This window comes from Spodoptera frugiperda, chromosome 26 (assembly GCF_023101765.2).
Source record: "Spodoptera frugiperda isolate SF20-4 chromosome 26, AGI-APGP_CSIRO_Sfru_2.0, whole genome shotgun sequence".
Taxonomy (NCBI): domain Eukaryota; kingdom Metazoa; phylum Arthropoda; class Insecta; order Lepidoptera; family Noctuidae; genus Spodoptera; species Spodoptera frugiperda.
The window spans coordinates 11,242,894-11,269,617 of record NC_064237.1 but is presented as its reverse complement, the minus strand read 5'-3'; the positions used below and the strand labels follow the sequence as shown (position 1 = coordinate 11,269,617).

The following is a 26,724-nucleotide window of genomic DNA, read 5'->3' as shown; positions in this document are numbered from 1 at the left end:
TTTTTTTAAAAAGCTACGTGCAAACAAATGTAGTTCACATATTGTATACTTATAGTCCAGTCAAATAAGGCAAAATTTGGTAAGAATCTCGGAATGCGAGATACCCAGCTGTAATTTTGTATATACTTGTATATTGACCCCCTAAAACTTGTCTCAAAACCTACATATGGTAGGGTGTAAGCAACCCTTAAAATTCAGGGTCAAAGGGCCCAAAAATCGTTTTTTTGCGGTTTTTTCGAAATATCTCATTTCCTATGGGTTTTCGGTAGTTGTATTCAATACCAATATTGTAGAATACCAAATTCTCTACAACTTTTGTGTAAACTTTTTTTTATACGGTGAACCGTTTTCGAGATAGAGGACGGATAGCGCGCGGTCACTGAATTTCTTCAAAAAAAATTTATTTGTCTAACTAACCTATCCGTGATAGTTGTCTATGGATAGGACATTAAAAAATACGTCATGGTTCCTAAAACCATTTTTCGTCAAAATCAATCGTTTGAAAGATAGACGCTTCCAAAGTGGAAAAATGAGGTCTATAGAATGTGTCCTGCCCTCTAACTTCTAAAATAAGTGAGTAAGAAAACTAAAAAAAATATATGCTGTAGATTCTTAAAAACTAATTATGATATCTCGTTCAAACCAATTTTCGTTGAAAGTTTCCATTAAAATCTACAGCATATATTTTTTTTAGTTTTCTTACTCACTTATTTTAGAAGTTAGAGTGCAGGACACATTTTATGGACCTCATTTTTCCACTTTGGAAGCGTCTATCTTTCAAACGATTGATTTTGACGAAAAATGGTTTTAGGAACCATGACGTATTTTTTAATGTCCTATCCATAGACAACCATCACGGATACGTTAGACAAAAAAAAATTTTGAAGAAATGCAGTGACCGCGCGTTCTCCGCCCTCTATCTCGAAAACGGTTCACCGTATAAAAAAAGTTTAGACAAAAGTTGTAGAGAATTTTGTATTTTACAATATTGCTATTGAATACAACTACCGAAAACCCATAGGAAATGAGATATTTCGAAAAAACCGCAAAAAAACGATTTTTGGGCCCTTTGACCCTGAATTTTAAGGGTTGCTTACACCCTACCATATGTAGGTTTTGAGACAAGTTTTAGGGGGTCAATATACAAGTATATACAAAATTACAGCTGGGTATCTCGCATTCCGAGGTCATTTCCTAAATTGACTGGACTATTATAGATACTTCTTGTCTACAAGGTACACCAAGTTACACAGAATTCGAAATTCGAACACACTATTAAATCAAGTTGCCAGTTACAAAACTTCTTTCAAAGACAAAATAGTTTTGTACATGGGTCGGTCTATTGTCTATAGTACCTCTTGCCGTAGTAAACTTACGTGAACCCTATCTTCCGGGTATAAAAATTCTTTATGTTTTAGATGTTATCGGCACAATTTATTCGGTACTAAGTCGGAACTAGCACCGTTGAATAAATTGTCGTACAGATACGGTGCATCGCATTGGCTAGTGAAGTTTGTGTATTAACCTTAATAGATAAGAACTTGTGGTAAAGTAAAACAATTTTTATTTCATAGTGAGGAAGGTCGGATATCGAATGTCACTTTGTTTAATACACTTACTGCCGCACTCCGAGATGATTTAACGATTTTGTATCGAAATAAATTGCTAAGGACTGGTTTAATTAACCATTAAAAGACTCTGAGTAGTTACAAACTTAAAATTTTACAGAAGTTCACACATTTTGTTTCATGTTACCTTAGACCACTACAGTATCAACATACATAACCTCTTGCCTGTGTCCCATGGGGGTAGGCAATGGGACGCCAATAGAGTTGATGACGGGGTATAAAAATCAAAAATCCCTTATTGCTACGAATCTTACCTCTACCTCTATACCTCTTTCGCTTCATCAACAGCTGATGACTGTCTATCTTTTCATGCAAACTCGCCGATTAACGGTACTTTTAATTTGGACCTTCTACGTAACATTAAAATAGAACTATTGCCCTCCTGTCTCTTACTCTTTACCCCAAGTTCTTGCATGGGTACAGGCAGTAAGCCGCCCCATGTTCTTCATTTCTAGTGACAAGGATAAAGCCGTCTTTATGAAAGCCTAGTGATTCATGGAAAGGACTTCGCGGTTGACAAGCTATGTCGTGAGGACGCGGCATTATGCTCGCTTACTGCACGGCAGCAATGCGTTTTTGTGAACATTATCATCAGTCTATTCTTGACGGGGTCTTGAAAGGTAATAGAGGATATATTAAGAGTTAAGTTAAGAGTTATTGCTGAGTATCGCGTTTGATTTAAGGGATATTATGGTAATTATTATAAATTGACTCATATAACATCATGCTTTTTAATCACCAAATGGGGTTTTAAGGGGGTAAAATCATCCAATGACTTCTCTCGCATTAGGTGATGCGAGACTATTACTGACTAAAAACCACCCCATTCCTACTTCTGCTTTTCGAGCCGGAGTTCCGGTAAATCTGCTTGGTAGTCTGCAGCTCCGGATCACCAAAGGGGAAAGCAGAAGCGAATAATATACACTATAACATCAACTTTTCTGTGCATTTTTCACTGTTCCAAAAAATTTTTGTCAAGTATTCCATATGAATACCATAAAAACTGTTACTAAGCGCAAATCTCAAGAACGGCTAGACCGCCTCGTGTTATTAATTTTCCCAAGTATTTATCAAAGCTCAAAGACTCAAGTTACAAAAAAGAATAATATTCAAAGGTAAACTGAAAGTCTTGTCGGCTAGATATTTCACAAAAGTTAATAGAGTATCTGCTTCGGTCGAGTGGTCTCAAGTGTTACTGGAGAGTAAGAGGTCTCGGTATCGATCCTCGGCCCGAGTCTGTATTATGAAGGTACTTTTCGTAATTTTATTTTTATAGGGTAAGAACAAACGGTCAGACGCGTCATGTTAAGGTAAGTGATAAAGCAATCACAGAGGAGATACTTAAAAATTCTTCTTTCTTACAATAAGCAGGGCAGTATAGGTAGGTACATATGTTGTATAATCAAATTGACTGTTTAGGGAACAGTGAATAAAGTTCCCTAAGAAAAGTAGGATCCTCCGACCAGGCGAGGTGATCATGCCTGGCGGGCTTTCTGCCCAACTGTTGTTCGTTGGGATTTTTTATCCATGTTTATTCGCATGTAAACTTCACATGTGCGATGTAGGATTTTATGACGTCAGCCGTCATGTGCGACTTCTGTCATCTGTCACTTGTCATGTGTCGTCACAATTGTAATATTGTATGTTTGAATTCATAACTTAACAAACTTTAACCAACTAAATATAATACAAATAACATAACATCAAAGTCTGACGTAATTAAAAAGCTATTTGTAATTAGTCCGTGACATAGTTCTGTCGTGAATGTCTCAATGTAGTGTTCCACATGAACTATCGGTTATTTAGGCTATTAATTTGAAATATAGGCCAATATATCAAAAGCCAGGCCTTATCTATGTTCTACATATTTAGAACTAGTGCTTTCCCCTAACTTCGTCTGCAATAACATTAATTTAGGAACCTTACCTATAAAAAAATATTTATATTCGTCTATTTGTTTGCAAAGTCTTATCTAAATGTGAGTAGTAGTTTTTTGTGTGTAGGAGACATCAAAAGATTAACTTTATGTTTAAATCTATATACTACTAGCAAACCCGGCAAACTCCGTTTCGATTTTCCCTGTTTTCCTGCTTTTCTATGCTATAAACCTTACGGAGCCTGAGACGTTTCCAACTAATGCAAAACTGAGAAAAATCGGTTCATGTGTTCTGGAGCTATAACGTTAGGAAGGAAAACCCGACTTATTTTTATATTATAGATAATATCGACAAGTATTATACTTCCTTTTGCATTTGAGTTCAATACAAAACCTATAATTAAATATCCTTATACTTATCAACCACACAACTACAAATAACAATTCCTATTAATTCACAATTCCACCGCACATATTGACAAAACAATCAAATTCAATATTAATACATGGTCTATACAAGTATACATGGGAACATGAGCCGGGATCATTAAACTACACACTAATGAATTTGTTGAAACCCTAGCCGTTGTCCGCAATATATTTGAAAGGTCCCCAGTACCGCGGGCTTTTTGTCCAGTGCTCGATAGGGTTGCTCCCAATGTACATAATAATATGTGATTAACAAATACTGGCTGGCAAGTTATTGCTTTTTTTGTTATTCTTTATTTGAATTTGAATATGTGAAGAGAATTGTGTCTTGTGCGGATTAAAATGAGTAATTAGTTTTACTGTCATGTTCTTTCGCTGACGTTCTAAAACCGTGTTTCAATGTACTTATTTATTTTTAGCTTCGGTACCATCTTTCTTTAATATAAATTGTAGGTGCCTGGTGTAGTATAAAGTTTGAAGTCATGAAAGATAGAGATCTGTTTTTGAAAATATTTTACACGGAAATTATAGAAGAGGGGTTAAAATATTCATCTGATACTCAGAACTGACAATATTTAAAGCCCATTGTAATGTTTACTATAACCAACTATACCTATATCCCAAACTATAACCCTAACCGGAGCTGCGGATTACCTAGCGGGTGTACTGGGGCTACGGCTCTAAAAGCAGGTGTAGGAACGGGATGGTTTTTGGTCAGTAAGAGTCTGGTACTCAGTTTCACCTCGCCCAAGGCGGGAGGAGTCATCGGATTACTTTTCCTCCTCAAAAAAAAAAAACAAAGAATCTCTTCAGAAAACACCTTTTGACACAAAAATAATTACATAATAACCATCAACATACAACAACTCTATACAAAACCATAATTCCTGAAACGCATTCACCATCGCTACCTATGATATTAATAGCGGGCGATTGCAACGGATCGATACGTGCTTCGGTGGCCGGTGGAGTGCACGTGAGGACGGAGTGACGGAGGGCCCTCGTGCCAATGTTGTGCCCTTACAGCCCTGTGTGAGCTCCGTGAGGGCTGTTGATCGCCACGGTGCCACTGTGACGGTGTAACGTACGTACTATTGAGGTATTGTGAGTGTTTTGAGCATCGTTATGTGATGTTTTGTTTTATTCATGTGGTGATTGGTTTGTTATTAAGAGTGATTTAGGTTTGCAATTTATATTCGTCGCTATTCCGTAAATCAGCGCCGCGGCTCGAGCCTTTTTACGCCGTTTATGCTTTTATTTTTATTTTATCAATAATTAATGATTATTATTTATGTAATCGGTGCAAATAAACTGTTTTTCATACTTTCTTTTTTTCTTTCTTCTATGTTTTTCGTAGTTGGTGTATATTATACAGTTGTATTACGTGCCGTAATGTGCACCTCTGCCTACCCTTTGAGGATAAAAGGCGTGACGTTGCACATATATTTTTCGTATTTAAGACATTGTAAAGATATGACGCATGATATTGTTGGTGTAATATTTGTATGGTATAATACAAAAGCAACATAAGTGACGTCACGCCTTCTATTTCCCGAAGGATATAGATAAGAATTTTATATATAAATCCAGAGGGATATCAGAGGAGTATAATATTACATGTAACACCCACGGTACACCAATACCAACTTAACTAAACTAACAAACCTATATTTATCTGTTCAGATAAATGTAGACGCATAACTAGAAAACACCCACATTTCACCTCTAACATTTTTATAACTTCCTTCGTAACAGAAAGAGATAAAACTACAACCTCCTATATCTCCATCCCGCTCTTCCAATCCATCGTTCATCCATCAGATATTCCTCAACAATTGTGAAGTAAATTATTTGTACGAAGCTATTCTTTGTTTCGGTGCCATAACAATAGGAAAACGTTTCGGAGCCCTTTGTTCAGGAGCCCCTTTTCATGGGCCCTATGGAGCTATTTACCCAATGCTTGATTGTTGCATGTTATTGACCAGGAACAGACGATTATAATCATCATTGTTCACGGATATTGATTAACGGAATCTGGGGTGTATTTTCGTGTTTCGTGCGTTTAATTGGAGCTGTTTTAAGAGGTCGGTAATTGGATGTGATAGTGAGAGGCTATCGGATCAGAGAGAAATGTTTTTTAGAAGTATGTTTTTATTGGAAAGAGGTTCGTGTACATTCGGTTTTTATTACATAGTTATGTTATGGCCGTAGGCTATAAGCGAACTAAGGACTGCCTAGCGGGTTACCGGGGCTCGGGCTTGAAAAGCAGGAGTAGGAACGGGGTGGTTTTGGTTAATAATAGTCTAACACTCCTACTCGCCTAGCCCAAGAAGACATTGGATGATTTCTCCCTCTCAAAAAAAGGTTAAAGAAAATGGTTCTATAGTAGCCAATTTATTTTAATTTTTCTATTAACTCATAGTTTACATATAAGCAGATATACACCTATATGTACTTAGAAACACGTGTAAATAAGTGTTATTGCAGCGTTATCAATGTAACATATTATCGTGACGTCACAAATATATCACTTTGACCCCATGTATGTCACTTTGACCATATTATTTCCGGGTAATGTTTTAATTAAGTGTGAATAATGTTTACTCTATTTATTTATGAAATGAGAACAAGGACGTTTCAAAACCCTTACTGTAAATACACGGTGTCAAAAAGTATACTTGTTCATCGTGTTTTACTAAAAAAAGAGAATTTAGTAAGTAAGTATCTACTTTAAATTTAAGTAAGTATCTACTTATTTACAAAATTCTCGTTCTTTAATTATACTAGGTACTTATCTAAGTACTTAATATAATTTAATTACATGAAAAGTGTGTGTCAATTGTATACATATTTATGTGCACCTTTACCTAACACTTCTCGCAACAAAAGGCGTCGGAGACGAGATGACGGCAATCGGCGTCACACATGGACACCCGAAACACCGTTACAAATGCACTGCCGGCCTTTTGAATGTTAGGAATTCAAGGGTGGTTGGGAAATCAGGGATTGGAAAGATTGGGCAGGGAAGGAATTGGGCCTCTGGCAACCTCACTCATACGAGGAAACATAACGTAATCGTTGTTTCACGTCGGTTTTCTGGGAGGCCGTGGTATCACTCCGGTCGAACCGGTCCATTCGTGCCGAAGCATGGCTTTCCCACACTTAAAAATAACAAAATTTTAAATAAATTTTATTAACAAACTTGGTGTTACGTCGCCTTTGCGAAGATAGAAGACTTAATGTTATGTAATAATCGTCTTCGATTTCGGACCGAGGGCCCGAGGACTCGGAACGAGTAATTCAATTATTTCCCGGTCCGCACTAACTAACTTAACAGTCGGTTTCATTTGTGTGCAAATTTTGAATACACGAGTGGTTATCAGCACCAAAGTTTCCTATCTATACTGTAGCATAGAAAGAGGGTCGTTAATTGTATGTTTGTAGTGAATAAGCTTCGAAACTACTGAACCGATTTTAATTGTTTTACCATTGGTAAATATTACCGTGCCGTATGTTTAATGCCTTACTTGAATTCTCTTATCGATTTCAGGAGTAAAATAGGTTATGTTTTTATTTTTCTTGTAATATTCTTACAGCATTGGACTTACTTGAGAATAACGAATGGAGATTTTTACTCGTTTTTTTCAATTAGACTCTACATTTTGGAACGAGCACCTACTTAGCGAGCTTCACTGACGGACAGACTGACATACTATTATTTATTTCTTTATTTGTTGACGTTTTACAAGTACAAGTGTATGGTTTAATAAAATAGTTAAATGCTTTGACTTTGACTCCGCTTCCGGGTGAAGCCAAAGGAGGACAATTAATTTCCTATAACTTTAAGCTGCCTATGTATAGTGTAATTAGCTTCAATATCTTGTAAAAATATTCCCTTCTCATATTACTTCAGTAACTTACTAACAGCTTGATAAAGGACACTTATTCTGTCTTCCCTTACAATATATAGGGCAAACACTTCATATTATATTAATAAAAGTTGCGCCAACAATATACAATTACGAAGGAATTACTTCTTACACGTGTATTATATTGGATTAAACGATTTATGTTCTGCATCTTTGTTACGCCGTGTTTGGATTACGTCGTTAAATATAATTGTATCTATACATATTGTTTAACTTATTACCTACTACTTAATGTCTAATGTTTGCTAATAAATGTTTACATTTGTGTAAGTTATTTATTTAATTAATAAACAATATAAGTGTGCTTTTCCACTAAAGATGTGCTACGTTGCTATGAATGCGTTTGAATTTCACCAATCATGAGTACACTAAGTCAGCTAAGCTATGTTTTTTGCGTGTATACCAATTACAAAAAACACAAAAACATTCTACAAAACTCTCCACAATCACAATCAGCATCCGAACATTACACACAATAATTAATTATACTCTATTATCTCATTAACAACGAGAAAGTCCTTAATTTGGAAGCGAGGTCAAGTATCGGAACAACGGTGAGGGCTGAGGGAAATGAAAGGCTCTGAAAAGAGCTGTAGGGTCCCTGTACCTACGGTGGAGGGCTCTTCCCTCGCTCACTTGCCTCCTTCATGTCATTTCTAACTGGGAAATTGCGGCTGCTATCTCGATTTCAACGTACACCAAAGTTCAGTGTGCCTAGTGTGAGCTTGTTTGACGTTATCGACGTTCGCCGCTCTGATTGGCCTGTACCAAGTTAACCAACCAATCAGAAGGCAGTAAAATAACTCGCTGTCAGCGCTCTAAAAGACTGTGCTCAAATAATATTAGACCGACAATTCGAAAGGACAGCTGATGACAGACAGCGCGGCCGCGGTGGGAAATGAAATGTTAGAATTTCAAAGTTCATTTTTGTGAAATGTTGAATTGTTTTTGTAAGATCGGTTTCTTCTTGTTTGTTTTTTTTTAATATGAAGTGTTATAAGTAGGAAAACATTTATGACTATTTTTATAAGACAGTTTATTGTTGTCTATACATATAATAATTATATAATAAGTTTATAATTCTGTTTCTTTTAATCAATGATAACAAAGGCCTTTTGAGTCCCGGAACTACGGACAACGTAACAGGGCTCAAGCTCAAAGCAGAAGACGGAATGAGCTAGTTTTTAGTCAGTAAGTGTTTGATACTCTCTCACCACTGGACGAGATTCCCTCTCAAAAAAAAACAAAAGGCCTTATGAGTCAATAATAATTTAAAAATAAACTATCAACGAAGACAATACGAGGTAAAACAATAATTTATTCATAACTTTATTCATAGATACAACGTGAGGAATGAAAGTGAAGTATATTCTGGGATCAGCAGTACATCTTTAGCAAAGTGTCGACAACTTGGTTTCGGCCGAAACTGGAAACTTCGTGACACCAGCCCGCTTGGGACGCGGTAGTTTCGATCTCGAAACTTCTTTGGTCGTACGAAACAAGAAAAGTTATTCCTATATTATTACTGGGATATATTGTACATATACATGACATGGTTCATATATGTAATAGCAGAAACAACTGTTTGGTAATATGATACAGTCCGAAACATAAAATGTGAGTGTTTGGGCGAGCTTTTTACATGATAAATAAATTATAAATGATATTTATTTATACAAGACAACAGTTTTATACGTCAATCTCTTAAATAACAAGATGAGGCCATCGTGTCCAATATCAAATAAATATTAATAAGACAGTTTTATAATAACTACCGTGAGATATGCTAAATTAATTAAAAATCACGGTTTTATACTAAGGACATAAATCTTAAGGACGTTACTTATGACTGAAAACCACTTCGAATCTCTACTGGAATATCGAAATCATTTTATTAATCACGTACAAGAACATCTGAAGGCTCATAAGAAATTCATACAACGATAAAACCGCTCAAGTAATATCTCGAATAACATATTGAACTAAACTTTCCAAAAATATAACCAGAATGTGTTCAGAAAACTAAATAGTGTTCAGAAATGTGAACAGCTGTCTCACAAAGAACTATACTATTGTAGGATAGGTAATTCTAGAACGAATTTCAAAAGTTTCTCCAACATTTTTAAAAGTAATAAAAGATTTTTCGAAATTCGAATGAAGTGGTCATAAACGTTGAGAAGTACTGCAAAAACCATTCATACGATTGTTCTTTTATTTTTCAGCCAATAAAATGACTTTTCTGCAAAGGTGACTCAGCTCAATGGCCAATTGCGTGGGAGATATTGTCCAAAGGTAGAAAAGTGTAGAAATAATGTAGCATTTTTAGCTCTTTGTTACTTTCATAATCCGAAGAGATAGATTTAACTTTATTTTTCATGGGGAGATCAAGCGTCACATTATTATTTTTTTATGGAATAGGAGGCAAACGAGCATCCGTGTCACCTGATGGTAAGCGATCAGCACCGCCCATGGATACTCGTAACACCAGAGGAGACACCGGTGCGTTGCCGGCCTTTAAAATATTTTTTTGCCTATGTGAATTCCATCCCAACTATGTATACTGAAAATATTATTATTGCAAAAGTAAATACGCATGTTTTTACCTATTCCCGCTTTATCTATTCAACCAGTTTTCTTGCTCTCAAATGATTGGAAGTACAAAGAAGAACATGGGAGAGTTAAAAGATTTTTTTTATTTTTTGTACCGAAATCTACTGTTTTTTCAGGCCAGTATCTTTCAAGTGGTTCCTACATTATCATGATACGTGTCTGAAGCTAGTCAAGTCCTAAATAAATTATTATTCTGAACCTTCCACTGGATCATTTATATGTAGACCAAGTTTTACGAGCTGAGACCTAAGTCTTGGACCTTTAGACCTTGCGTGACCTTGTTTAAGTATTAGTGAGTCACTATCATAGTGGTAGTATGTTATTGGTCTCTTGAGGACTTGCTTTGGTCCAAATGGTACTCTTAATTAGGTGGTTATGGAAAGGATTCCCGAGTCGGAATAAGGATTTTACGGTCTTTATTGAGGTTTTGAATTTGATTTTCTCATTTATACCACTGAGTTTATATTATAATTTACATGAGACATTTACTAAATATAATAGCAGCGCGACATCCTCTAGCATAACTTGAAACTAATCGAGTATTTCGTCAAATAATTACGTGCGTAAGCCAAAAACATAATAGTTAATTTTATTCCTTTTATATTTTTATATTTCCTTTTAAAATTGTTAGTTTGAGGACCGTGTGAGACTTTTGCTAGTCATTTTATTATTAGTAAATTATATTCTGACAGTTTGAGCATTTGTGTGGCCTACCCAAATGTTCTTTTGGTTGGTGTTGTTCGTCGGATCATTCAGCAACAGCCGTCAGCTGAGCTGATTGTAAACTGACACATGCGTGCTGCCATCTGAACAGGTCCGCTCAAACTGCTGTGGTTCTTTCCTCAAAAAACCACTACAGAATCAACTTGCACGGTTCTCCGACATCTTTAATTGATTTTCTCTGGACTTTAAAAGAGACTATGACCTCTGAGTTTGTTTTGGCATTTCTTCTCAGAGTAGTCGGATAGGAAATGCCGGCCTCATCTAGTTATTTAAGAGATTGACGTGTAAAAGTGTTATTTTATAACCTATTTGCAAAATAAATATCATTTATCATTTATCAGCGTTCAGCGTCTGCGTTTAGAATACCAATTACCTATAAAATCTGTGATAAAATTGGGGAGAAGACCACCACTGATGCTTTGCAAGACGTGCTTTAACTCTAATCCCGTGTACCTAATGTTAAAAAATTATCTGAATGATATTCAAATGATTACTGTCGTCATATACTTACTGTTTTTATTTATTTCTTCTTCTTTCTTTCATATTTGGTATAGAAATAGATTATTATTTGAAATACCACAACATAAGATACTTTTTAATTAATTTACAAAAGATAAATATTTCCTTTACTTTAAACCGACAAATGTTATATCATCCCGTTCCCAATAACCACTCCATAATATAACATGAATACAACTAACAAGTCCCTATTCAAATCAAAAACAAAACTCCCACTAATGAAATGGCACGCGTATTCAATTTGAATACCTAACTACGTGTTAATTGAGTTCAAAATACAACTGTTTGTAATTATGTATAAAGTTGTGTATGTTTGTACTGATTCACCCCCACCCTGTATTATAAAGGGTGTTGGGAATACTTCTCAAAGGTTTGTCCCATTTTCGTGCACGTGGCTTTGAACGCAGTGGTTTCAGGAAGTTGGTTCTACGAAAGTACTTTTGGTTGCAAAACATTGATTGCTGAAACTTTGTGGAATCACGTGGCAATTGAAGTTTGATAATAAAGAAGATGGGAATAAAAAAAAATATGGTAAGGTAGTCTTGAGTTTTGATATTTTTTGTTGGTTACAATAAAATATAATGAATTATTAAAAAAAAAAATTATAGCTATGATAGAATGACTGCCTCGTTGGTCAAGTGGTCGCAATTGCGACTACCGAACAAGGGGTCTCGGGTTTGATTCCCGGGTCGGACAAAGTATTACTGGGCTTTTTTTGGTTTTTCGAAAATTTCTAAATTGTAGCACGGAATCTAGAAATGGGCCTAGTATATGGCAATAGGCTCAACACCTATTACATGGGACTTACAACGCAAGTGGTGAAGAGTGGGTGTACATTGTATAGCGGCAATACGTGCCGCAATGTGCAGCTCTGCCTACCACTTCGGAGATAAAGGACGTGACGATGTGTTGTTGTTGTTGTTGTTATTAGAATCTTATTATGGCCCATGTATTTCATACAAACAGATCGATTATACAATACAATAAAGAATATCGATTTGTAAAATATCGGTCTTAATACTCCAGTTTTATTAAACATCGCTTTATACATTAGGTTGTAAGATAAAACGTTCGAAACAGGAGATGAAAGTAATATTACGGTGTTCAGTAAACATTATAATATTATCAAAATGAGAAACGTTGTCTTTACAAATTCTATTAACTTCCAATTAGTCAAGTTTAAATGGTATGAATGTCATTAAATTGTCGTCTTATTATCTTGTTTATTTTGTCTAAATTAATTTGCCTAAATATTATGTGAGAACTTAGTTTCGTAATCTTGTCACTTTATTGTTAAACTTTATGGACTGAAGGTCTGTTTCACAATATCTAATTAAATAATTTTTAGCTAAACTGACACATATTTTGAGAATCCTTTAGTAAGTCTAATGGAAACTTATCATACTGTGTGAAACACGTCCTATAGTACTGAATTTATTTTTTATTTGCTTTGTACATACGTTCGTCCATTTGCTAATGGCCATATAGCCATGTGTTATATGAATAAAACCTCACACAAAAAGCCCAATTAATTGAATGCTGGTCGAAAAACAAATATCACTCACAAAAAGTAAAAAAAAAGAAACGGTAGCGTTCGTTTTTTAAAAACGCAACGTTTGAAATGATAAAAGGCAGCGCGGTGGCTCCCCCGGCCGTAATTGGCCGCTGTCGCTTCTCTCACTAATTCTGTTACTGCTAATGGCTGCCTCTCGGTCTGTGTACTAACAATTACGTCGAATTACAGGCCTTAATGTCATATCTGCGCATTGTCTCGGGGAGTTTATTCTCTTCTTTGTTGTGGTTTTCAGGTTTTTAGTGATGTGTGTGTAGTATGTGGAGATAATGAGTTGAATTCCATTGAATCTTGAAGAATTTTTGCTAAAATCAAAGTATGGTAAACAAATATTTAGTTAATAAACAAAATTAATGAATTTTGACATAACAAAAACCTATTGTATGTTGACACAAACACAATATATTTGGAGAACAATGAAAAAAATCTAATAAACATAAAAAAAAACACAAAAAAGTATAGAATTCCTACATTCAAAATAAAATAAATCTATCTAAAAACATTTATAAATTCAATAGAATAACATGCGTAATCAATCAATCATTCAAAAATCGAAACCATTAGTCATAAAACAATGGAATCACGAAAACAATAACTCAATAAAATGAATAGACAACTATCAATTACTGACGAATAAATAATAGACACGAATCCTAAATACTGTGAGCTTACACCATACATAATGTATACTGTGTACTGAATGAGACATTAAAATGTAACTGCCGAATAACTAACAAGACTCCTTTTCGAATTATCCGCCTTGAATTTTTTATAAGCTCACTCATATATACCATCATTAAACCACTACTTTCATCCAACATATCTTGACACCCGGCCATAAAACGAACTAAACTTCAACATACTTTATTCTGAAAACAGCGCCACCATTAAAGCTCAAGTTATATCGGTGGGCCTTCGAAATACAGCTGTTAAAAGCATTTCCTCGTCACGCTTTTCACGGAATATATACGAATTGGGATGTCTTATGGTGAAATATGAGGTTTATTATTTCACGAAACTGATAATTATACGTGGAAAGTTTTCAGAAAATATATACTTAGTTTTCTTTCGGAACTTGCATGATTCATACATATATGGCTAGGCTTTATCTACATTCATAATTATTTTTATGCCCTCTTGCCGATTAGTAGATAAACATATTTTATTTGGAGCTGCGGACTACCTAACGGGTTTACCGGGGCTTCGGCTCGAAAAGCAGGAGAAGAAACGGGGTGGTTTTTAGTCAGTAAGTGTCTGACACTCCCTTTCGCCTCATCTAAGGCGGGAGAAGTCATTGGATGAATTTCCCCCCTTAAAAAAAAAACATTTTATTTAGTTCTACTCTTGGCTAATTCCTTTTTTTGTTCATTTTTTGCGATATGTATGTGAATGTAAAGGTTTATAATCATCAGAGAGACGGGCTTACTAATGTGAAAAAGTTTGGCTTTAATAATCGAACTTTCTAGTTGTGTTGAACCCACCGTCTACTCATTTACACCCTATTCCATAGTTGTAAATCTATAATTTACTGATTTACTGCCGGGAACGTAGGTAGATCTACGCGAGACACAATGTTTTTTCTATTGTGTCTCTTATACGGATAGTCAAGAGGTTAAACCTTTGGGCCACCACGACCCGACGATACGACACATTTTTTTTTACCATCATCATGGTATAACAATGCCGAGAAGACAAGATTCCAATAATATAATACTTACATGATATACAAAATCATAATTAAAACCTAATTTATTTGTTTCTTGGAAGAGACAAAGTTCAAGTATCTGAAGGGTGTCTCTTGGAGCTATAATTTTAATGTACTTTGTTAATTGAACGCGACGTAATTAAACCTAGCTAATTACTGCTCGTAATGTCTTTTTTATTTTATTTTCTTTATTGTTACGCCTTTTATGGCTTGAGGTGATTGGTGTTTTGTTTAAGGCGAATATAGATACGCGACTCGGCGCCTTTAATAGATATAGGGCAAAATGGTTTGCATTTCGAAATCAATAATAATTGGTGAGTATAATGACTATACCTTGTTATCACTGGTTAAAGATAAAGATTGATAAAGACAATTAATATCTATGTAAAATAAATAAATATAAATAGTAACATTACTGAAAATTAGCTGGTGTTTGTAACACAGATTTTTCTTTATTCCCTATTTAAAAAAAAACCGAGTATAAAACAATACATAAGAAATTATTAGTTGTGTGCCTGTCACATTTGAAATAATGCGAAAACACTAAACTTGTTTTGATGGAAATCGTCATCGCATGAAAATTAACGGCGCATTCCTTTTAAACGGCCCAATAAGGCACCGGCAACGGTTCCTAAACTTTATTAATTAAATATTGCGAAACAAAACGCGAGAATTTGGGCCATAACCCTCCAGCGCCGTTCCTCAAACAAATGAAACAAACAACCCTTAGCGCTGGTCATTAAACCCGTAACAGTGGAACTACACTCGACGTTTTACGGGTTAACATTAAAACGTGTAAAAATTCGCCGCGAGACCGTCCGTAGGCGTCGGTAACCGAGAAATATAATTTTGTGGCGATAAAAAGGATATTAAAGTTGAATTATTAAAATACGTGAAAATTAGAATTAATCTTACCTACTTTGTTACTTACAAAAATTACCTTATTATTAATAACCGGCACTTTAGTCACTAGGAAGATTAAAAAAATAACGTTTAATATAAGTGCTACGAAAAATTACTACGGCGTAGCAACGCGACGTAGGCAGTCGCTACGAAAACTTGATAATTCTTTAAAAAATATTACCTGACGCAACAGTTAATTTATTTTGGTATGAAATAAAATACATTTTGTGAAAATAACATTTATAATTTTATTCTTAGTATTTATGCGAGTACGTAAAGAGCTAAGATTTTATCAAGGACAGCTTACTTAGTACGTTGACCCGTTTACCAAGTAAGAAAAGAAAAACGGTACTAGATAATATTGATACTTAGCTTTTAAAAATATTAAATAGCTTAACTCATTTAGATACCTATAGCGTATTAAATAATAAAAAAAAACCGAATTTGACTAAATCTATAATTTCATTATTTTATAAAAAAAGAAATAAGTATGTTGCGTCGAATAATTTACAAAGGATTTCGCAAGCAACAAAACACTCAGTTTGAATTGAAACAAAGACAGACTTAATTTTGGAAACAAGTAAACAAAAGATTTAATTTTACAACCTAAATAAGTATTCCCATTCAAGCGAATAAAAATACATAAGTCTAGACGAAATACTGCGTATTAATTTACATTTCAAATACTATGAAACCGAATTCAAAGCAACCTTCAACAAAATCCATTAGGTTAAATAAATAACTTAGAAATTTTAGTAGCAAAAACACGTGCCATTCCACCCTGAAAGATAAAATACAGATTATATTAAAACTTACCTTTTTGCTAATCTTCAATACGACCACATGCCTAATACAAAACACTGGTGATAAAAAAGAAAAAATTAAACGTCAACTAACTGTCAGTGAAGAGATATTTTTAAATTTTAAATATGGAATGATAATGATATACGTAGCGTCGTTCGGATACGCGTATCGGTGAGTGCGCGGCGCGCGGGGCACTGACCAACACTGGCTGCGCCGCGCCGCTCGCTCTGAACAACGCGCGAAAACCTGAGAGAGTAGAGACAACAGACGCGTGAATAGGCAGAATACGGATTGTTTGTGCTTTGTTACAAAGCTAAAAAAAAAGTATTTCATAGAACGTGTGCTGCATTGACTAATGTTTCAAAGCAATTTAATTTCAGTTTCAAAATATTGTTTTGTTACTTGTTAATATCCTGGTTAATATATTTTAATTATTGTAGTTTTAAATTGTAGGAAACATTGAAAATTATCATTGTTATTTTAATTTGTAACCATTAGTATTTAAATAAAAGTAGATTTTTCAATGATCATCTTTCATTCGCAGTTGTGTCCCTTCTACGAGTCTATATAATCTGTGGCATCCGCCCATCCGGGCGGCGGGTGTACTCGATTCGAAGCCGGCACCCGGAAAGCCTTCGCTCGCCCTTTACGGACCTTTGTTTCACCTAACAGCCACAGCCAATTATAATTTCTCATCATTCAACCCTTCGCTCAGTTCATTTTTGAATTTCCTTCCAAAATAATGAAGGTTTATTCCGAATGTATTAAATTAATGATGATGGCCATATGATATTCTCCATTTAAGTATTTACTGTTTAATTCTGTATTCAAAATTCAAATTTAGCATTCGTATTCGTGTCTAACGAGTCCAATTTAAAAATGGATTATTTGAAAATATTTTTCATAAATAAAAAGATATTTATTTCTATTTTAACACAAAATTACATTATAACAAACATAATGTAACACAAGATTTACGTAAATATTATTTTAGCTACTTGAACAGACTTCCATTCACTTTCCCTAAGCTAAGTTAAACAGTTTTCCAATTTTCTCTAACGAAAACAACATAAACCCATTATAACTTGGAGAATGTCAATCACAAGATAACAGAAATAAACTTAACGGGAAAAAGACAAGAAATATTAGCGTTGTTGTTTACCGAATATTTCTTTTTCTGTTACCAATCAAGCGAGCTGTCGGAAATGGTAAAATATCTGACTTTTTCCAATATCTCTATTACCGTTTGTCATCTACCATAGACTGCCAGACTCTATAAATTCGACGTTCGAAACGAGTCTATGATAACAAAAGACTTGACCGATCAAACTTACTGCTTCCCGTAATCTCTTCCACCTGTACTATGTCCATCTCTTTCTCCCGTCTTATTTTCAGTGAAACGGCAACAGTTCTGTTGAACCTAAGCTTTATACCGATTGAGGCGGGGATAGAAAGACTTTTGGTCGGAATCAAAGCTTTGTCGGGTAGTGAAAGTTTCTACAATAACTGTCAAAGCATAATGCCGGAGCCAACGGGGAAGTTACCCAGTTAATGTTGCCAGTGATGAAAATGTTTAATTTATGTAGGTCGCTAATAAATCTCTGGGGTCATTAATTTCGTGTACATGTGGGTTTCAATGGCAGGGGATTCTATTGATGGATCGCACCACACTGGATCTGTTCGGCTATAAATTTTATTCATCTCTTTTGTAAATTATGAGAGTTAACCAATATGGAGCTTTTACGTGAAACCCAAACTGGAATATTGTTGCAGTATTTGTGACAAGACCTATAAATTACAGCATAATGGACTGTCATTGTTAAAATTGAGCACAATTCTTCATGAAAGACCTCATTTTTTACGATTACATTTTTATAAAAAGTGTTCAAAAGTAAGTATTATTATTATACCATCCTAATGTATACAGATAAAAACACGATGATGAAATGTATAGATACCTATAGTACATACATTTACTCTTGCTGTCCAGGTACCTATTAATATTTATTATGATACTCTGTAAATGGCCACAGGATCGCCATTCCCCCTGAACACTTTTGACAGCGAACGTCGATAGCGATGTATTTCCAATAAGTTTACCTTACTCGTTTGTTATAGATTTTCCGTTGATGTCGTAATATCGGTCGTCGTGTGAAAATATATCAGCTTGAAGTCTATTCTACCTGGTGTCAGTTATACTATGTTGGAGAAGATGGTTGTCTACAGTTTTGTTACTAAGATAAAATTTGAGGAATATTGTTCGCTTTCTAAATTAGTTTTTGCTATGTGTATAGGTTCTTTTTTATACTCATCACATTAACCACCACGTTGTCCACTGGTGACAGATGCTTAGCAGAGCATTTGCTTTCAACAGTTTTCTTCCGATAGTTAATGATTTAAAGTAAATTGTATACATCTTCATTCATTGTAAAACACGTACGGGCCGCTACCACTGGTAATATAGAATTATTTTTGGTTCATATTTATTTATCAATATCACAACAGAAATTTCGACACAGTGCGCTAAATTCGAAAATGTAGTCTATCAAAAACAACACAACATTAATCCGTTCGTGCTGTAAAATACAAATAAGGTATTAAAAGTGCTGTCGACATAAGCTGTCGATTCGATAAAGTTGCGGAGTGCGGATACTCGCATAAACTCCAGTTATCAATCAAGATGAGCGTTTGAGCGGCCATCGAAGTTGCCTGAAGCAATATAACCTATTAGGGCGTGTATTCAGACCCCGGGCGTGCCCTACCATCGACCCATTTTCTATTTAAATTTAAAATGTAACAGAATTTATAGAAACGTTTTATTGAAAGTGTTTTTTCGGGTCTGGGTGTCATGCGTATGTGAATTTATATGTTCGTAAAACCACGACACAGGAGAAAAAGATAATGTGGGGCAACACAGTGGGGCAACGTTTAAAAAAAATATTATTGTGATTTTTTTCACAGTGTAACATTGATGGTAAGTGATAAGCATCACCACCTCTGGCCCATGGCCACCTAAAGTAAGGTTAGATAAAGGAGTGTTTTCAAATAATCAAGTAAAAATATTTTAACTTAAAGCTAGTATTTTAAATATAAGTAGCATTACAGTTTACAAAATAATAATCTTTTTTTTATTTCCTGGCGATTCTTTTAGGTACTATTTATTTCATATCATACACTACGTACGTCTACGATCAACGATCAACTCCAAAAAATAAACACGAAACATTAAATTGCGTAACACGGCCCGCCTAATCTTCAGCGCCACTGAACCGATTTTAAAAATTCCCTCCTTAAATAAGATGACACTTGAGATGGACATGGGTTTCATGTTAACCACACAGCGACCCCACGAGACATGAGAGGAAAAACATGTTAGTTATTCCTCAAACGTAGCTACACGAGCGAAGAATATTTTGTAACCTTATATCTTTATATGTTGTATGTTCTTTGATCGCTGTGTTTTGGATTATATCGTGGTATTGATATGTTTACCTGGTACTTGTTGTTTTGATGTTCGTTTTGTTGATTGAAAAAGTGATGCGTACGGCTTTGATATTGATAAGTCGAATAAAACAAGAATATCGTATGCTGAGCATGGAGCAAATGTTTGTTTATATTAGAATAACTATGTAGATTGGAGGTACACTTTTAATCCCGATAGGTAACTACGATGTGTGTATTTGTACTTTAATCCAAACTATAACTTCTGTTGAATATATTGATAATTATTCCACATGTCACCATCAACATGGACAAAAGCCAACAAAAAATGCGAAAACTGATACACGTTTCTAAAGACCGACATACATTCCGAATGAATGAGCATTCACAAAGTCATTGACGAATTCATTCATACGATACGATAACTGCAGTCACTTTTTCCCGACCATTAGTAGTAGGAGCAAGTTAAATTGGATGCACGGAGCAACGGACAAGTTACGCGGACGGGCACCCCACTGTGATGAAGCCTTTTAGACCTCCCATACGCTCATACCACCCTGGTACACGCGACAAAACATCAAGTTATGCAAACCAGTACAAACTGACCGCTGAAGATACGGAAAGATCATACAAAACGAGACCATGATATATTGGTTTGAGTAGCTTGGCTTGGCACATATTGCTTTTGTTGCTTGTAATCTGCACGATGTTTTCAATCTGGATTATTTAGATAGCATGGTGTTTTTAGTTTCTTATTGTGATCTGCATCTTTCTATATATCTTTCCCTTTGTAAATTCGCATGATATTTATAGGATTATTATTAGCAGATCCCTGAAATTCCATCATCTGATCTTGATTTAGTTTACATGGGACCTTCTCAGGATTATAACCTCTGGAACAATTTGAAATAATTTTGAAAATCGGTCCACAATTGGTGGAATAATCGGGGAAAAAATAAAAATCAAACATCTGACCGTAGTACCTCCTCCGTTTTTGAAGTCGGAAAAACAGACTTTCGAAATCGTAAAACATATAAACACGTATTGTTTCGGAAGAAGGTAGCATGACGCCATATATTGTACAAGGATGATGAGACAATAGACGATGTTTTAGCTGCCGAGTATATAGATTTATCACATCCGTTTTCTCTAACGCATCAATTGTGCTGCAGAATATGGTATATGCGGTTGGAGGTTATTACCTACGGCTGTTTTCCACAGATAAGCTGTGTGGAGCTGAGCTAAGACTTATAAAAATTGATCAAATTGTTCAAAATCACGACAGACACGTCTCATCTCCGCTGTGATGCAGTAGAAACAGTGCTAGGGGAGTTAAAATTTACATCAAAATGTCGAGCTTACAACTGTGTCGGGTGAGGTAGGGCTGCTTTAGTGGAAACACCTACCTATTTAATAATTGTAGATACGCACTCTAACGAGTCAAAAGAGTAATTACTTAGATACTTGGAAATAAAATGATAACCTAAGAACACATAAATACCTCCCAGAAACTTTCCCATCGGTCGAAAGGCAGATCACACATCAAGCCAACCAATTAATTGATTTTGAACTTTATGCTAAATAAATAAGATTAAAAATATGTATTTGTATATAAAGTTCTCTTAACATAGCTTCCACGATTTGTATGAAAGTCTGTCCAAGTTTACAAAGAACTAATTTCGGTTTCTTAGTAAACTTAATTTCTGTTCTTCGGTACTGAATTATTTTCCTGTTATGGATTTTAGGAAAGATACACACACAGGACAGGCACAGTATTTATTGTAGATATATTTTTTGTAATATTTGTTAAAAATATAGTTTCGTATATTACTTATTATACTTTAAAACAACAGTACTAGAAACATAAGAAGTACAAATTAGAAGGATATGTTTTTTTGCTTGCTATAACTATATTTTTTTGTAACAATTACACCTTAAAGCAATGGATTCAATTCATTGGGTGTGAAATATTTCAAATAAACATCACTAATTTAATACCGTACCACACCTACCCGCCAGACAAACAATAACAAACCAAACAAAACCAACCTCAGAAAATCAGTTAACAATTAAAACTCATAACAAAAAGACGTACTCGAGTGAGAGGTCCGCCCTCACTAGGAGGTGCAGCTGGAGGGCGCTCGATTTTAACGATGCACCGTCGAGCACTCTTACCCTCCCTGGCGACACCGCACCCGTTAAGTAGGAGAGATAGTTAAACCTGTGTTTACCTTACTTGCCTTATATCTTTCAGGAATTATATATAAGCAACATAGCTATTTTGCCTTTGGAAAGAAGAAGTTTAAAGTACTTTGGATGAAGTCTTTAAAGTACGGTGATAAAGTTTTTGAGAAGCGGTAACGCACTCTAACCAACTCCGCTGGTGTTGCAAGTGTTCATGGGTGGCGCTGATATGCTGTCATCAGTTTAAACCTGTAATCGTTTGCCCTTTATTCCTATAAAATATGTGTACCTAAATCTGAGAGCATGGTAGTGCTCCCGCTAAGACGAGCGCGAAGCAAACAATGACGTACCATCCTTTACTAATATATATTTTGCAGAACGCACTTGGACGTTGCATTGTACCTTCTAACGTATAAAGAATGTTCAACGGCTATTCAAATAACATTAACTATAATAAAGAAGTCGCAATAAGGAATATTTGACTTCCGGAGCTGCGGCCTACCTAACTTACCGGGGCTCCAGCACGAAAAGCAGGATTAGGATCGGGTGGTTTTTGGTCAGTGAGAGTCGGACATTTCCTCTGGCGTCGCTCAAGGCGAGAGAAGGTATTCGATGATATTCCCTCATTATAAAAAGTAACTTTTGTCTTAGCACGACTTTGTCTAGATTGCATTACTTTTCAGAGATAAACAAGTAGTTCCATCGAGGTTAGCTAGTTTTAGACAGAATGTTTTAGTAGGATCTAGTATTATCAAAAGTCTTAGAGCACCTAAACATAGGTCGCCTTTCCCAAAGAGAACCAAATAAAGCAAGATATATTTTATTTCACTTCTTTGTGTATATGTATGTTACTGCCAAAGACAAAATCCAGGCGTTAGTTATAATATCTACTAATTCTACTGAAAGCGATAATTGACAATGGATTAATTGCGTTACTTTATAATATTTAAGTAGACTTTCTGTCTGTCAGTAAATGATTCTGAGTAAGAGTACGTTAAGAAATTTGTGTGTTCAGACGGAAGAACTTGAACACGTCATAAGTAGCGATATCTTTCAAAATTCATAGAAAAGTATTGATTTTGACTAATCGGAAACTACCATATATTGTACACAAAGACAGTCAGCACAAACAATATCTACCACCACTAATATACACTATTCCTGTAACTCATACAAATACGTATTCAAGTATACGTGGTACGGGCACATACTAGGTTTATTGGGCCACCCTACCGGTCTCTATTCTGCATCCTTCCGCTCACAGGCACGCGGTGAAATTGGATGCACGTACCTGCATTGATTCACGTGCCACTACTATGGAGATTTTCTTTTAGAACTGCAGTTATCTTTTAATGTTTTTTTTTTGTGTGGACATAGTTCTAAAGCATCTGTTTCAATGTGTTTCGGTCGAGTGGTCGTGTATACGACTACAAAGAAAGTGGTCTCCAGTAAAGCAGTATTGGGATGTTTTCGAGTTTTCCTAAATTTCTGAGAAATCAATACGAACTCTGGATACTGGAAGGGCTTTATTGCATAAGATTCATATGTACAGCATGTACATAACATGACCGATCAACAGCTGGGGATTAACGTTGGATTCTGATGATGTTTGGATGAAAGTTAAAAATGTATTACATATTGTATTATGCGAACAATGTTATAATAACATCAGATCTACTTTTCGAACAAAACAGCAAAAGTAGTAGCAGCAGGAATTATTATTCCTCGCAGAGATTGCACCGCGTTGATTACTTAGATTAGTTTGTGTTGTTGCCAATTACATTCTATCAACGTCACTCCCCCCACCCCTGCACCCCCCGCACTCCCCGCGCAGCTCTCAGACGCAGCCACCGCGAGATATTACAGATGAAATAAATGTAGTTTTGTTCTGCATCCGTTTGTTAGCACAACTTGTTACGTCCCGTGTTATAATCAATGTTCCGTCATTTATTACAACGAACTACTAGTTTATCCGTAGTATACGAGTATAGAATGGTTTTATGTACTAAGATTTATACACAATCGTGAATTGGACAACTAAGTTTCATGATGGTTCGACCGTACAAGTACAAGACGTGATAAGTATCGCAGCTAGCTACTGGATGCGGGTCGCTTCCAAACGGCCGATCTAGAAGTCATTAAATGAGGACTACTTACAGCAATAGACATTTTCTGGCTGCGATATAATCACGATAATCATAGAGATGACGATCATGAAATCGTACCATAATAAAACATAGTGTTATTTTTTGGAAGGGAGAAAATCATCCAATGACTTCTCCCGCCTTGAGCGAGGCAAGAGGGAGTGTCAGACCCTAACTGACTAAAAACCACCCCGTTCCTACTCCTGCTTTTCGAGTCGGAACCAAACATAAGAGTGGAAACATAAGAGTAATAACTGATGGGACCCTGATGGTAAGACTCGTTAACAATAGCTATATAACATATAGATATATATAACAATTCAACTGCCTTTGTTTATTTACTTCAATTTCGTAATATAATTGTTCAATTCAAACAATTGTGATAACTCTATTGTGAGTCAGATGTTTGATCAGATATGTTTTTTTCTTTTGGAACGAGTCATAATTCAATGAGAATACTGAACTTCAACTGATTGAAAGAGGTAGACAAGTTTTTTTTGAATGAAATCCTGTCGAGGACCAATAGTAGTATAGTAACACCAGGAAGCGATCGCGATTGCTTGTAAAAACATTCCGCTGCAAATATTCGCCTTTGACGAAACACGAACCACCACAGCAGCAGCTTGATTAAAAATATTGAAATAATAAAAAATAGAGTCGGTTTCTCTACATCGTCAATGGGTAAATTGAAATATTTACCAATATACATATAGTAAAATATCTGTGAATCTGAATGTCGTATATTACTTCCATGGAAATTCATGATTTTTCCAATCATCAAACGTTTTCACCTCAATATTTTTCATAGTACATATTATGTTACACGATTCCAAACCTTGTGCCTCAATCAATACCTTCTAAAATGTTAGTGTCTATTTAACCTGAGATATGAAACTAAGGTCTCATCAGCTCTTATATTAATTATAATCATCTTTAAGCACCCATAACAATGTCCAATGTGCCTAAGTAAAATCTACTTTAATTAACAACATTGTAAATTGCACTCTCGAGGATAATCTACTACGTAGAACTTGTTCAGGGAATATAAAGCTGAACGGGATTGACGGAGCGTCAGGGCTCGTTAGTTAAAGTGTCCTCACAACAAAATCTTAAGATGGAGCCAAGAAAAAAGCGGGTGCTACGACGATGCTACGAGCTACGAAGCGTAGGCACTGCTACGCGCGTAGCACTATTCGTAGCGCTTTGATAATATTGTAAGTTAAAATTAATTAAACGTGTTCCTTGGTTGTTAGTAAGAACATAGTTCCCATGCATATCCGTAAAAAAAAAAGGTGTTTAATGGTTTGATATGGGCCAAAAGTGTATTACAAATTCAAATAATCCTTCAATATTATATTTCTTGTCATAATGAGAAATTTACACCACCAACTAGATCCAACAGCCAATCTTCTAGTAACAAAAGACATTAGAAGCATTTCCAAGCATATTTTAAAACATTGCAATTTAATAATGTATTCCGCAAGTTTAATGGCCGACTGGTCGACGGCGGTTGGTGACAGCTAATCAATTCGCTTTCACCCCCGCTTTTTAATATCACCACAAGCTTGGCTTCTCCGCGTTTTGCATTGTCGTCTCTACTCGGAACCTCTTGCGAATCACGATTACATCTAACTGAGAATGCTTCTGCGATAAAAAGTAATGCTGATGGAATATTACGGACGATGTTTTGTTAGATTTCTCATTTCTAGTATGGATTTTTGGTTTTGTGTTGGTAGTAATTAGGTTTTTTGTAAATGTTAGAGTAGAGATATCATTGTTATTGTTTTTTCAATAAATACTTATGTAATTGTATATTTATAACCCCAACACGCAAATACACACTACAATTACAGATATTATAGGTATTTTTTTAAGGGGTGATTTTCCATTATCCAATATCTTATCCCGCCTTAAGCGAGACGAGAGGGAGTGTCAGAGTCTTACTGACTAAAAACCACCCCGTTCGTACTCCCGCTCTTTGAGCTGGAGCCCCGGTAAACCCGCACGTGTCTGGTTCTGGTAGTGCGGTGAGCTACCCTTATTCGCCGTCAACAGACCCGCATACTGTAAGTACTTATCTTTGTATATTCGCTTGTGGAAGTTATATCTTTTGTGCTGTATTATTGTACACACGTTCAAATACCTACACACTATAGAAAAAACATGTTTAAGTAAAACGTTTTGTGATTAATTCACAATTTACAAGAAATAGTTAATATATTCTACAGTTAGAATGGTTTTACTGATTGATTTATG

At 35.4% G+C, this 26,724-nt stretch overlaps 1 protein-coding gene across 2 annotated transcripts in view; it reads right to left on the bottom strand.

The window, feature by feature from the left end:
- LOC118264648 (thrombospondin type-1 domain-containing protein 7A) overlaps positions 1–16,920 on the bottom strand; it is a 112,864-nt gene extending 95,944 nt beyond the window's left edge. The window contains exon 1 of one of the 2 annotated variants that reach the window (XM_050705102.1): positions 16,712–16,920. The gene's annotated coding sequence lies outside the window, so the exon portion shown is untranslated. The remainder of the gene's footprint in view (positions 1–16,711) is intronic. The other variant, XM_050705101.1, reaches the window with a different exon arrangement.
- Positions 16,921–26,724: the final 9,804 nt, after the last annotated feature.